At 41.9% G+C, this 13,962-nt stretch overlaps 1 protein-coding gene across 1 annotated transcript in view; it reads right to left on the bottom strand.

The window, feature by feature from the left end:
* Positions 1–13,962, bottom strand: part of LOC115471924 (contactin-4-like) — a 150,804-nt gene that overhangs the window by 80,480 nt on the left and 56,362 nt on the right. The window lies entirely within an intron of this gene.

The raw sequence follows: 13,962 nt of genomic DNA, 5'->3' as shown, positions 1-13,962 counted from the left end.
CACATAAGCCCCGATATTCACTGCTGATGCCTGGATATGGCCAAACACTAAATATCTGGGTCTTATTTTACTGGTGGGGGTCAGACTGTTAGCGGCTGAACACAGACTCATAAGTTTTTCATTCAAAATTCATCTAAATTTAGGAACTTAAAAGTTATTGAAACACCAGTCCGTGTTTCTTTTATGCACAGCATTTTAATAAATTATGTAGGTGAAAATTCATGGATAGGGAACATCTGTATAGCAGCTGTTACTATACACTTAAATGTTTCTGAATGCCCAGCCACATGCTCCTAAATTTAAGGCTGCCATTTGTTTGCCAAGATATAAGGCCTAATTTAAGTGTCTCGTTCCGAAGATCAGTGCTGAGCTTCCACTTGGCCCTAGTAAATTTTCAAACAGGCCAGTTTAGGAACCTTAACTCTCAAAGTTAGAAGCTTAAACTCTTTGGAAATTGAGCTGTGTGTGTGTGTCCGGGGGGTGGGGTGGGGGGGGGGGGGGGGGGAGAGACAGGTTATGTGATAGTACTTTTTGTAGTAAAATGTAGTTTATCCAGGAAAATAGATGTCCTCAAACATTGTACTGTATAGATTATGTACTTTTCTTGTGCCATACTGGGAAAGCTGCAGGGCAACAGTGAACTACTCAGCAGAGCCCTGTGTTTGTGTGCTTAGGTGGGGAGGGGGTGGACCAGTGCTGGAACTGCAGGGAGTCTTACCTGGCGGGAGTGAGGTGCATTGCAGAGCTCTGTGTGTTAGTGTGTTTAGTTGGTGGGGTGGGGGGGGGGGGGGGAGGGGTCCCCAGTACCAAAACTGTGGGGGGTGGAGATCTTCAACCTGTAATAGGAGAGGATATTACAGGCCGAAACAAAGCTGTGTCAAGTCTTGGTTGTACTACAATAAACTCTCAGACCCTTTCAAGCATCATCTGTTTATTCTTTGAGTCATCTTCACTGTTTTCCTGAGTGTTTCCTAGACTGCAAGGATTTTGTTTCTTCTGTGTGTACATTTATTTAATATTATTTTTAAACATATAATGCCACTCCTCTACTTTTTTTCCTACCCTGTCCTTCTTGAACAGATTTATAGCCTGGTATAACTAGATCCCAGTCATGTCTTTGTGATCCCCACTAAATCCAAATCAACCTCTTCCATCACAGCCTCAAGATCTAAAACCATATTTCCCATAATTGGGGCATTAATATATACTGCTTTCCAGACATACAACCTGAGACATGCAAATTTATACATGATGCAATGACATCTCAACAAAATAAACAAACAATATTAAAATAATAGATTGATATAATCACCATCAATGCAAGTCCTTTGTTCCTTCGAAGATTGATAAGTGTTACCAACACACACAATGGCTAAAACTGGGGAATACATTAAAAAAAATCTTACAAAAAATAAGTTACTATTAATTAATTAGAGGTGAAATTTGACTGATACAAAAATGGATTAAGGATGAATAGAGAGTGCAACTGAATAAACACACGAGTCAAAAATGGCTAACACAAATGTAGGTTAATGAAAAGTTAGAGAGTGCAACTTGGAGAGATTTTATGAATTAAATGAATAAGTAGTTAACTATCTGGGTTTAACAAGAGTTTGTACTCTGACTTGAATGAAATTTATATAAATATTTAAAGATGTTGACCAGTAACATGAAGTGGAATATTCTCTAATGTTTGGTAAAGAAAGTTTCTTTCTAAAGAGCTGTATGAGCCACTTGGACAGTGTTTCTGTGGTGTTTTACTCCACTTTTTTGATGTCATAGTTATACTTGTTTTTTTAAAGTTGATAGTCTTCAGGAGTTTCATTCTGTCAGGTTCCTGATTTACATTTTGCTGTGCAGAGATCCTGTACTTACAATATGGTCGTGTATTGGGGACACTCCTATACTGAGCCATGTCTGTTACATAGGGTAGGACAGGTAAGGTGAATTCCAATCTTTAAGGTCCACAGACAGGTCTTATTTACAGGATAGAAGGCAAACAAGAGAGGCAAATAGCATCGAAGGTGAACACAAAGAGGTCAGTTCCAAACAGAAATGGAAAAGGAACACCAGAATGGCAAATTCTGCTTTAATGATGTATCATCCTTTTCCATTTCTGCTTAGACCTGACCTCTTTGACTGGTCTACATGAGAGCCTAAATATGCAAATGGATGTGGTTCTCTAATCAAATACGTGCAAGTGCATCTCATGCAATCTTCACTGTGGAAATCTAAAAAAGACTTATTTGTGGCACTTGATGATGGGATATCACCACTTCTGAGGTAAGAAAATTGCCCCTAGAAGCATATTTTGGAATCAGCCTGTTGGCTGAGTGGCAGAACTGTGTGTGGCCATGTGGAGGGTCCTCGTTCAGTTCCCAGATTGGGTCTTTTGTACCCTGGGTTTGATGGAGATGATGTGGGGAGAGTGTAGTGATCATCGATAAAGGTGATTTTGAAATGGGAGAAAAATCCCACAGTATTTGTGATTGGGGACTCGTGGTGCCGGGATCCCAGCAATGATTTAAAGTGACCTGTATGAGAAAGAAGAAAGGAAGTACTACAGCACCCTCTTCTCCTTTTACTGATAAAAGCAAACAATATTTTGTGCCACAGAAAACAAAGGAAAGTTGTTATATCAGTTCCATGTGGAGAGGGCTGTGGCTTGCACTGAGAACAAATAGATTTCTGTTGTAGGAGGTGAGCTGACAAATCTGTTTCTCTAGATTGGATAAATTGTTCCCCACCATGAGCCTGCTCACTGCATAGCTGCCAAATTACTGGGCTGTTCTGGCTGCGTTAATAGATTTTGCAGGCGGCTGTATTCTCCGCACTGGACTTAGACACACTGTCCTTGCTGGCGATAGCTGACTTTGCATGACCTCCATAGTGGGGGGACTGTGAATGATGCTTGTGACAGGAGACACACAAAGCCCATAATAGACCCCCCTGCACATTGTAATAATGAGCACAGCTTCTAGAACATTCTTCCAAAACGCAGGCTCTTTGCAGAAAAGTGATATGAAACTGATAGAGCAACCCAGTCTCACAAAGTCACCGTTAGCCCTTTAATAAAAGCAGGCTGCTGCCTATAGAAACAGAGTTCAAAATGCGCATTGTGAAGGAAGGAGCGAATGGTAAGATAGTGCGGGATTTAAATCTTAAATCAATCATCAAGGACACTATAGGAATGACAAATTCATGGTGTTACTGACTGAAGAAGTGGTTTACAGTTGTTGGGATGAAGGCTTTTCTAATTTGAAACAAAATGTCATTAGGAGTGCTATTTAAAAAGTGGGTCTCACTAGACACTTACAGTGAGTTAAGAGGTGCATGAAAGGGGGAGGGGAAGAATTGGAGACCGTGAGGGTAAGCTTCCAGCTCAGGGAGTTAAAGGGCTCATGAAAGGAAAGGAGAATCGGAGGCCATGGACTGGGGGGGGGGGGGGGGGTCCAAAAGGTCAGGGGAAAGTTCCTGAGAGGGTGATGAAGCTGCAGAGAGGGTCCATCAGAAGAAAAGAAAAAAAGGACATTTTTTAAAATTACATTTGTACCCTGCGCTTTCCCACTCATGGCAGGCTCAATGCGGCTTACAGGTACTTATTTGTACCTGGGGCAATGGAAGTTTAAGTGACTTGCCCAGAGTCACAAGGAGCTGTGCCTGAAGTGGGAATCAAACTCAGTTCCTCAGGACCAGAGTCCACCACCCTAACCACTAGGCCACTCCTCCACATTAAATGAACTTTTCCTTGGTTTATGTTGTTTCAAATTAAAAGCAAGAGAAAATGAAAAAAAAATATGCATTTTCCACTTTCATTTCAAATAGCAGCCCCTCTCCATATAAAACCTTTCTAAGATGCTGTGAGACTTTGCAGGGCAGGAGCCCACTCCGGTGGCAGGTTAGAACCACCCAAACAGGAAGCGAGGTTGAACACAGACAGGCTGGTACAAGCAGGACCGGAACTAGCAGGGTGGGAACTGAAGCTGTAGATGAGCAGGGCTGGAGTAAGCAGGACTGGAACTACTAGACTGGAGCTGAAGCTGTAGATAGGATTCTCAAATAGGATTCAGGATTCTCAAACAGGCTTGGCTGGAACTGGATTCTGGAATGGGCTTGGCTTGACTGGAAGCAAGACAATAAACAAGGCAGGAACAGGATTCAGGATTCTCAAACAGGCTTGGCTGGAACAGGATTCAGGCAGAGCTGGAATGGAAGCTGAAAGCAGACAGGGGTGGACCAAACAGTGGAGGAACTGAAGCTGAAGACAGGGCAAACACAAGCAGGATTAGAACTGAAGCTGAAGGCTTGCAGGCAGGGGCGTAGCCAGACTTCAACGGTAGGGGGAGTCCAAAGCCGAGGTGAGGGTTCACATTTTAGCCCCCCCCCCCACGGTGCTGCTGACCCCCCCCCGCCCGCCAGCCAGCGCTGACACCAACCCCCACCCGACCCGCCACTGCCGACACCTCCAGGACTTCAAAGTCAGAAACCAAACGAAGGAAGAAGACTTCGGCTGGCGGGGGTTGGGGTCCTCCACCAGCAAAGGTAGCAGGCAGTGGGTTGGCGGCGAGAGGGGGGAGGTTGAGAGGGTCGCCGGCAGGGGGGTCCATGGCCAAATCTATGGGGGCCCAGGCCCCCATGGCCCCATAGCAGCTATGCCCCTGCTTGCAGGGCTGGAACACACAGGGTTGGAGTAGAAGTTGAAAACTGGCAAGACAAGAACTAGCAGGGCTGGAACTGCAACAAACACACACAGACGAAAACTCATCTGAAGACCTCTGTTGCAAAGGCAAGCCTGAAAGTTCCCAGGTGCTTAATAAAAGCAAGTAGAGATGAGGTCACAAGTAAGTCTGGAATGCTGGAACATCAAAATAGGACTGAAATGGGCTTGGCTGGAACTGGATGCTAGAACATGTTTGGGAAACAGGAAGAAGACAGTCCACAGCAGCCATAGGGCCTGGTCACCAGGAGGCGAGGTGAGTGTAGGCATGGGATACAGTCTGAACCGTGACAGAAATAGAGGGTAAATTCTCAGCTCCTCTCCTAGGAGCAAAGAATAGAAACATTACTGGGACAGTTATTTAATGGTTACTGGGATGAAGGATCTTTCTGCTAATAATCTCCACTTTGTTATGTTGGCGAGGTCAGGCCCCAATTATGCAATGATGTTATGATTATTGTCTGTTACAGACATCTCGCCATTGCAGGCCTCTCTGGGTCTCATTTGCCTCACACACCACATGTGTGGCCACTGCAGTAAGAAAGAAATCCCAGCCTACAGACTGTCTGTGTTCTCATAGCTTTCAAATCACTTTTCCTTACTTATTCAGTTTCACTCTGAAGTCAGTCAGCAAAATGGTCTCTAATGCCAGCAAACCTGTGACTCAGCACACTAGTGTGAAAGAAGTCCTAAATGTAACTCTCTGCAGTGTTGCACAAATAACACACACCCTATTGCACTGCAACAGCTTCCTAACAGGACTCTGAACACTGGCACCCCTTGCTGCTTTATTCCAAGATCAACACCGTGGCTAATGAATTTTTGATAAGTATCAAGTATTCACCAAGTCATTCCTCTCATGTTGATTTCCAGTACACCACAGAGACTAAGAATATGTCCTGGAAAACCTTGAAAAAATCCCCTTGATTCTGAACGGTGCAAAGTCACTTAGAATTCAGAGCAGATGAGTCGTCTTTAAATGACAATCAGTGCAAAGCCCTGGCTGGGAAAAGGTTTGCAGACGTTTCAGTGAAATCCACTTATTCTGTAATAACATAAGAGAGACATCCAAATGGGCCATGAATTGGAACTAACTTGGCAATAATGGGTTGTAAGGGTTTCAGGAATGAGATGGGAGAAAGCAGGACATTTTGCTGATAGCCTGAGGAACTTTTCAGAACACGTGTGTTAGGGAAAGATCTGCAGCAGCTGCATACAAGGGATCCTTGTCTCTTCCACAGAAATTGAGCGAACAAAGATGTCATAATGGGACATTTTCATAGTAAGGTATACACTTTAAATGAGTTTATGGTTTACAATCAGATTTATATTTATTTTTTTAGAAAATAAAAAGGGCTCCAATGATTTATACAGCAATTTCTCTCTTTCCTGTTGTTTTTCACTTTTAAATATCTTTTGGAGAACGATGATGGCTTTTGAGATGCAGGCTAAAATACATGAAACTAGTCTTGCATAAGGCATCTAAGTTGGAATTAGATCATCTAGGTTGGATGTACACAATTGTCCACATATTTTACAAAAGGCTTACTGAATGCGGAGCTTTTGCAAAATGCATGTACTGTAAAATATTGGGAAATACCTGCTGTGAACCACCGCCTCCGATAGCAACTTCTAGACAGTGAGAAAGAGCTGCAGAGATATGAGGATTGGCACAGAAGCAGTGCTCGTTGGAATGACTATAGATGCAAATAAAGCTAGTTGGTTGTCAGTTGAATGAAGATTTCCCTGAAGCAGAGCAGCTTGCTGGAAACATGATCATGCTAGGATTTTGAGGAATAAATCAGATGGACTGTGGTGTTGACCTTGAGCCATCGATTTCTGCAGCTAAGGGAACTTAAAAATTATTTTTCTTGATACATATACATTATATTTGATGAAATAATAATTTTAGCTTTTTTATTAAGAGGTGATTTTTGTTTGTCGCCCTGGAGAGTGGAATTCTGTAAACTCTTGCAGAAGAAAGATAAAAACAAGAAGTTTATTTTTGCAATTATAATTTTTTTCTAACATTTAAGGATATTTAAGCAGTTCAGTTTAATTATTTTTCGATATACTGTCTTTCAGGCTTATACCGGACAAAGAGGTTTACAGTACAAAAACAAAGAGGAGGAAAGTACAATGCCATTTAAAAAAGCAAGAGATAGGAAAGGATAGGACTGGAGAAGGGGGCATTAAGATTATCACCTCAAGTTCAGTCTCAGATGCAATTTACCTCATTTACCACGTAGGTTCAGTTCCTCATTGGAACATAAGAGTTGCCCAACTAGGTCAGATCAAGGGTCCATCCAGTCCAATCTCCTGTTTTCAACAGTGGCCATTACAGGTCACAAGTACCTGGTAAAGTCCCAAAAAGTAACAAGATTCTGTGCTATCTACACCCATGGATAACAGTGCTTTTCCAGATCTACCTTAACAACCATTCATGAACTTTTCCTCCACGAATATATCTAAATCTTGTAACTGGGTGTCGTCAATAATACACTGAAACCTTCTGCTCAGTGTGCTGCTGCAGCTCGGAAAGCGAATAGAATGTTGGGTATTATTAGGAAAGGTATGGAAAACAGGTGTAAGGATGTTATAATGCCGTTATATTGCTCCATGGTGCGACCGCACCTTGAGTATTCTGTTCAATTCTGGTCGCCACATCTCAAGAAAGATATAGTGGAATTGGAAAAGGTGCAGCGAAGGGCGACTAAAATGATAGCGGGGATGGGACGACTTCCCTATGAAGAAAGACTAAGGAGGCTAGGGCTTTTCAGCTTGGAGAAGAGACAGCTGAGGGGAGACATGATAGAGGTATATAAAATAATGAGTGGAGTGGAACAGGTGGATGTGAAGCGTCTGTTCACGCTTTCCAAAAATACTAGGACTAGGGGGCATGCGATGAAACTACAGTGTAGTAAATTTAAAACAAAATCAGAGAAAATTTTTCTTCACCCAACGCGTAATTAAACTCTGGAATTTGGTGCCGGAGAACGTGGTGAAGGCGGTTAGCTTGGCAGAGTTTAAAAAAGGGTTAGACGGTTTCCTAAAGGCCAAGTCCATAAACTGCTACTAAATGGACTTGGGAAAAATCCACAATTCCAGGAATAACATGTATAGAATGTTTGTACATTTGGGAAGCTTGCCAGGTGCCCTTGGCCTGGATTGGCCGCTGTCATGGACAGGATGCTGGGCTCGATGGACCCTTGGTCTTTTCCCAGTGTGGCATTACTTATGTACTTAACTGCTTTTAGCACTTGCTCAGTCAATGAGTTTTCATAAGGAAGTACAAAATGATGAGTTTTTAGTGCTTTTTAAAAAGAGAGTGGTTTGATTCACGTCTTAGTTCAGAGGGGATGGAATTCCAGTAATGAGGGCCAACAATAAAAGAAACAGGGTCTACATTTCAAGTGATGAGTGGAGTCTGAAGGAAGGGCTAATTGGTTTCAATGTGTCAAATGTAGGGTGGTGATAGGAACAAGCAAATTAGACAGACAAGTGTGTAAACCCTTATAGTCTAATGGTTAGTGCAGCGGACTTTGATCCAGGTGAACCGGGTTCGATTTCCACTGCAGCTCCTTGTGACTCTGGGCAAGTCACTTAATCCTCCATTGCCCCTGGTACAAGTAAGTACCTATTTATTTATTTATCTGTGAGTTCAATGTGGCTTACAATAAACAGCATAGGATACATAAAGAATAATGCATAAGAAAGTAATTTGTTGTAAGAATCCAATTTTACAATACAGTATCAAACATACTGGGATAACTATGGATGTTTTAACATTTAGAAAATGTATTATGAATGAGAACTTGTACATGAAGCAAAGAGAAAGTTAATGGTAAATAGAGTAATAACCAAGTCAGGTAATAATTAATTGTTTGAAATATGGTCGCTCTTTGTGAGGGTTTGTTTGAATAGGAACAATTTGAGGATTTTGTAGAATCTAGTATATTTCTGTATATTTCTTATCTTGGGTGGTAAGGAATTGCACCATTTGGTTCCTAGGTAAGTGAAATCTAAAGAGTGGACAGTTTTGTAGATCACTTTTTTGCAATTTGGGATGTGTAGTCATAAAGTTTCTTGCCTCATATTTGGTGTTTCTTTGAGGTAAGTTTATTAATGGTACCATATAGTCTGGAGCTGTGCCATTTAGTATTTGTCCCATTCCCCTTATGCTATAAGATTCAATTCGGCCCTGCTGTGCCTTCTAGAGGCTGTTAATACTGTGGCAGAAAGTTCAAGTAGGGGACACATGGCAAACTAGCTTGGGATGCCTTTCTCCTTCACCAGGGAGAAGGACATCTGTATGTATATCATCATTCCTCTAAAAAAAAGAAAAAAATAGCTCTTCTTAAACTCAGGGAAGATTGGGGAACCATAATTCTCATAGTCCTCTAATGACTGAAGCAACAGGTTCCCACTTCTGCCGGATGTCTCCATTAGATGTCCAATGAGACAAGAATGATTTCCCACACTAATCATGGAAGAGTGGGGGACGATGTTGCATCCCAACATTGTCCCTAACCTTCACAGCCTGGACATTGTGAGGTTACACTGGTTTCTCTGAATTTACCAGAAGTATTTCTCAAGTCTTGCTGACTTCCAAAAGAGATTGTATTAGGAGGTTTGCTACCTGGTTTGATGGAAAGGCCCTAGACCCCGTATCTTGTCCTATACCTTCTGCATTTTTCAGAGTTGGGTCCTGTGTGATAGCAGCAGGTGGGGGAAGAGGTGAGCATGAGTGGTTGAATATTCTCAAAAGCTCTGTATCCAGTGCTGGGGAAAGACCTCACATAGGACTCCATCCAATGACATCACCCATGAGTGAGGATTTATGTCCTGCTGTCCTCAAACACCTGCTACAGGTAAGTAACTGTGTTTTACCAGCTATAGGTTTATAGGCACATAAGTACATAAGTAATGCCATACTGGGAAAAGACCAAGGGTCCATCGAGCCCAGCATCCTGTCCACGACAGCGGCCAATCCAGGCCAAGGGCACCTGGCAAGCTTCCCAAACGTACAAACATTCTATACATGTTATTCCTGGCTGCTGTAAGTGGTTGTGCCTATATGATAGGTGTATATCTATAAAGGAAAGTGGGCACCTGCTTTATAAATGGGTGACTTCCTGAATTACATCCATAATGTCAAATTAAAATCACCATAAAATACAAATAATTGTTTTCTAATTTCAACATAGAAGCCCAACACCCTGCACTCTTTCTGCTCTTCCCTTTTCATCTTCTCTTCTCTCTTAAAATATGTTTTGTTTTGTAAACCACATAGATATCTTATTGACCCATTGTGGTATTTCAAATGCAACAAATAAATAAAAATTATAAAAAGAACATTCTTTGGACAGATGCAAAGCTTTCCTTGGCTCTGGATGCACAAGTTTCTTTAACTGTGCTGCACGACTGGTATCCTGCTAGTGTGGCTATGCTCATATTAACCCTCTCCTCAAGTCACTTCACTGGCTCCCTATCCGTGTCCGCATACAGTTCAAACTCCTCTTATTGACTTACAAGTGTATTCACTCTGCAGCTCCTCAGTACCTCTCCACTCTTATCTCTCCCTATACTCCTCCCCGGGAACTCCGTTTACTGGGTAAATCTGTCATATCTGTACCCTTCTCCTCCACTGCCATCTCCAGACTCCATTCCTTTTATCTTGCTGCACAATACACCTAGAATATACTTCCTGAATCGGTACATCAAGCTCCAGCTCTGGCTGTCTTCAAATCTAGGCTAAAAGCCCGCCTTTTTGAGGCCGCTTTTAACTCCTATTCACTTGTTCAGTACCCATGTCTGTTTTATCATTCCCACCTTAGTAATTCCCTTATCTCCTATTTGTATTGTTTGTCTTCCTAATTAAATTGTAAGCTCAGTCAAGCAGGGACTGTCCCATGTCCAGTGTACAGCACTGCGTACATCCAGTAGCACTACAGGAATGATAAATAGTAGTAGTAGTACTTTAACACAGACCAGGGAATATCCCTCATTTCTATTAGTCTGTGGAACAATCTAAGGCCCATCCAGTTTCACTGAAGGCCAATATTTGATGTATGATTATGTTCTTAATTAAAATTTAATTCATCTAAATTTTAACAATTTATTTATTCAAATATCCATCCATCAACCTCTTATTGCGAAGAAATAAATTTTGCTTATTACAGCAGCCTTGATAATTAAAACTTGTCAAGCCAATCTTCTGTCTGGATATCTACCAAAACTCCTACTAGAAGCCAGATTTATTGCATCGTTGGATGGCCAACCCAGCTAAACCAAATAATTACAGAGATGCTAAATATTTTAAGACTGTGTGTATGAAGATTGTAAACATTTGTTAATATCCGTTTCTAGCATACATCAACAGACACTATTTCTTTCAATTCTTATTTAGGGTCCCTAAATAAGCAGAGGAGTAGCCTAGTGGTTAGTGCAGTGGACTTTGATCCTGGGGAACTGAGTTCAATTCCCACTGCAGCTCCCAATCCAGGTCACAAGTACAGATCATGAGAAACATCGGTGCCAGGAGGCGCTCCCCTCTATCCAGGACATGCCGGTGTGCCTGTCTCCAGGCAGCCAGGACCTGACTCCTGTCTTGGCCCCATCAGTTCTGCAGCCTGTCTCGGAGCTCATGCCCCAGTCTCTCCCAGAGTCAACCCTCAATCAGCGTATCTGGGCTTTTCTCCCTGAGCTGCTGGATGGCATCTTAGAGCAGTGTGCATTGGTGTCGGGAGGTCTTATGCCTACCGTCCAGCCCACTGTGGCCCCACTTGGCCCACAGCCTTTCATGTCAAGGCTCATAATGTCAGAGCCATGGCTGCATCAGTAGCTTACATTTGGTCAGCCTCCATTGAAGAAATTTGCAAGACTGCGACGTGGTCTTCAGTCCACACATTCATATCTCATTACTTCCTTGAGCAGGAACAGAATGACACAGTCTGTTTGTAAACAGCTTCAGGTTGGTCTGAGTTATGTCCTTGCCATGTCGAGGCCCAATTGACCAAAGTTTGTTGTTTTCTGTGAGCTTGGATGCTAGGGATACCCCACTTGTGTGAATTAATGCCCATCTCCACTAGGAGTTCTATTTTTATTTTTGTTTCCTGTAGTATTTAACTGAGGTAGCCACGCCCAAGTGGTGGGCGGGAAGGCACCCGTGCATGCACAGTGGAGCATATCTTGTGCTCCACAAAAGCTCTTTTGGCTTGTCATAAATCCCGGACCGGGCAACGCGGCACCACCTTATCCACTTGTGAGAATATAAGCCCTGCTGTCCTCGGAGAATACCTGCTACAGGTGAGTAACTTCGCTTCATCCAACATCCAACTCTTAACCAGTATAAAACGTTTGTCCAACATTGAATAGACACGGTCCATACCATTCATCATACAAACTAAAATGTGTACATCTGCATAAATAGAGTTCTAATCTAAGAGGAATCTAAAATATATTCCAAAGGACTCAAATACACATTAAACAATATTGACAACAAAGGGGATCCATGTTGTACTTCACATTTCAATCGCCAACACTTAGACAAAGAAGATCCCAAGTTCACTTTACAATCCCAGTTTTCTAAAAAAAAAAAAAAAAAAATATCCTTACACCAACTAAATATATTGTCTGGAAATCCTTTGTCATCTAGACAGTTAATCAAGACATCATGGGCTGGCAGTATATATTGTGATTTAAGTTATGCTGTATTTAATGTTTAACTGTTGATTAATAAAAAGTGGTGCCGTATCCCACTAGTTATCAATAAATTCAAACCAAATCTGATTGAGCTAATAAGGCATAAGGCACAGCTACTGTTATTCACTTTCATTCTTCCAAAATGTTACTCAGGACAGTTTCTGAAGCAAAGTATCTCCCATAGTGGGTATAAGGCAGGGGTCCTACACTTCATTCCTTGGGTTTTCAGAATATCCCTAATGAATATGCAAAAGACAGATTGGAATACAGTGGAAGCATTGGGTACGCAAATCTTTCATGCATATTTATTAGGGAAATGCTGAAAACCCAATCGGTTTGTGGCACTCAAATAGAGGAGTTTGAGGCTACTGGCAAAAAAAAAAAAAGAAAATTCACTAATATATCCACATGTTCTTTAGAGCTGAATAATGTACAACAGAACTCTGAAAGGAAAATCATGACCTGGAAGTACAGGATGGTGAGGATGGAACCAGGGGAGACTCAGATTAGATCCACGGTTCATGTTTGTTTCTTCTGTATATGAGTTTATGGATCAGATTAACCTTGTTAATACCGTTCACATGAACTATTGCATATGTTGCTGTTAGACCTTTAAAAGATATATTTATAATTATGGGGACAATTATTTATTTATTTTTACTGTAGGCAACATAAGAATAATGAGGTGCGAAGAACACAAATGCATGCAAAACGCTGCTTTTTATGTAAATTGAATAAAACATAAATGAGAGACAGAGAGCATAGAAGAGGTAACCTGCACAGAATGCCAGGTGTAACCCTGGCCACCTTTCCGGGCAGACTAGATGGACCACTTACTATTTTACTGTGTTCAAATACTTGGACTTCCATGCATGTGTGTCCACATATGAGTGGCCTAGTGGTTAGCGTGGTGGACTTTGGTCCTGGGGAACTGGGTTCGATTCCCACTGCAGGCACAGGCAGCTCCTTGTGACTCTGGGCAAGTCATTTAACCCTCCATTGCCCCAGGCACAAATAAGTACCTGTATATAATATGTAAGCCGCATTGAACCTGCTATGAGTGGGAAAGTGCGGGGTACAAATATAGCTAAAAAAAAAAAATACCCATGTAACTGCTAGCAGGACATTGTGCTATTTTGCAAATCCCAACTTAACTTACAGAGCAGGTATGTGCAAGGGGGCAGGGCATGGATAGGATAGAGGCAGGGTTCCCACTTAAGCATGTAACTTTATAGAAAACTGTAAACTACACATTTTCCTCGTCACTTACACCACACTTGTCACTGGTAGATTTACAACAGCTCTATGGCTGGTATAACCACAGGTACCTAAATATTAGGAATCTAATACTACGCTTGTATTATGTAATGGAAATTATGCAGCTTCAGAGCACCTAAATGGAGGTATCCAGTTTAAAGAAAGACTCCCTTAAAGACAAGAGAGGGTCAGGAACAGTTTACCTTAAGTGTGTCGAACACTATGCAACTCACATCTCTTGTATCAGTTCTGGAAGAAACTTCCCTCAGAACTCTTTTTACCAC

The sequence above is a fragment of the Microcaecilia unicolor genome, chromosome 6, assembly GCF_901765095.1.
Source record: "Microcaecilia unicolor chromosome 6, aMicUni1.1, whole genome shotgun sequence".
NCBI classification, from domain to species: Eukaryota; Metazoa; Chordata; class Amphibia; order Gymnophiona; family Siphonopidae; genus Microcaecilia; species Microcaecilia unicolor.
Note: the sequence above shows the minus strand (reverse complement) of the source record. Positions and strands in the feature narration are given on the sequence as shown.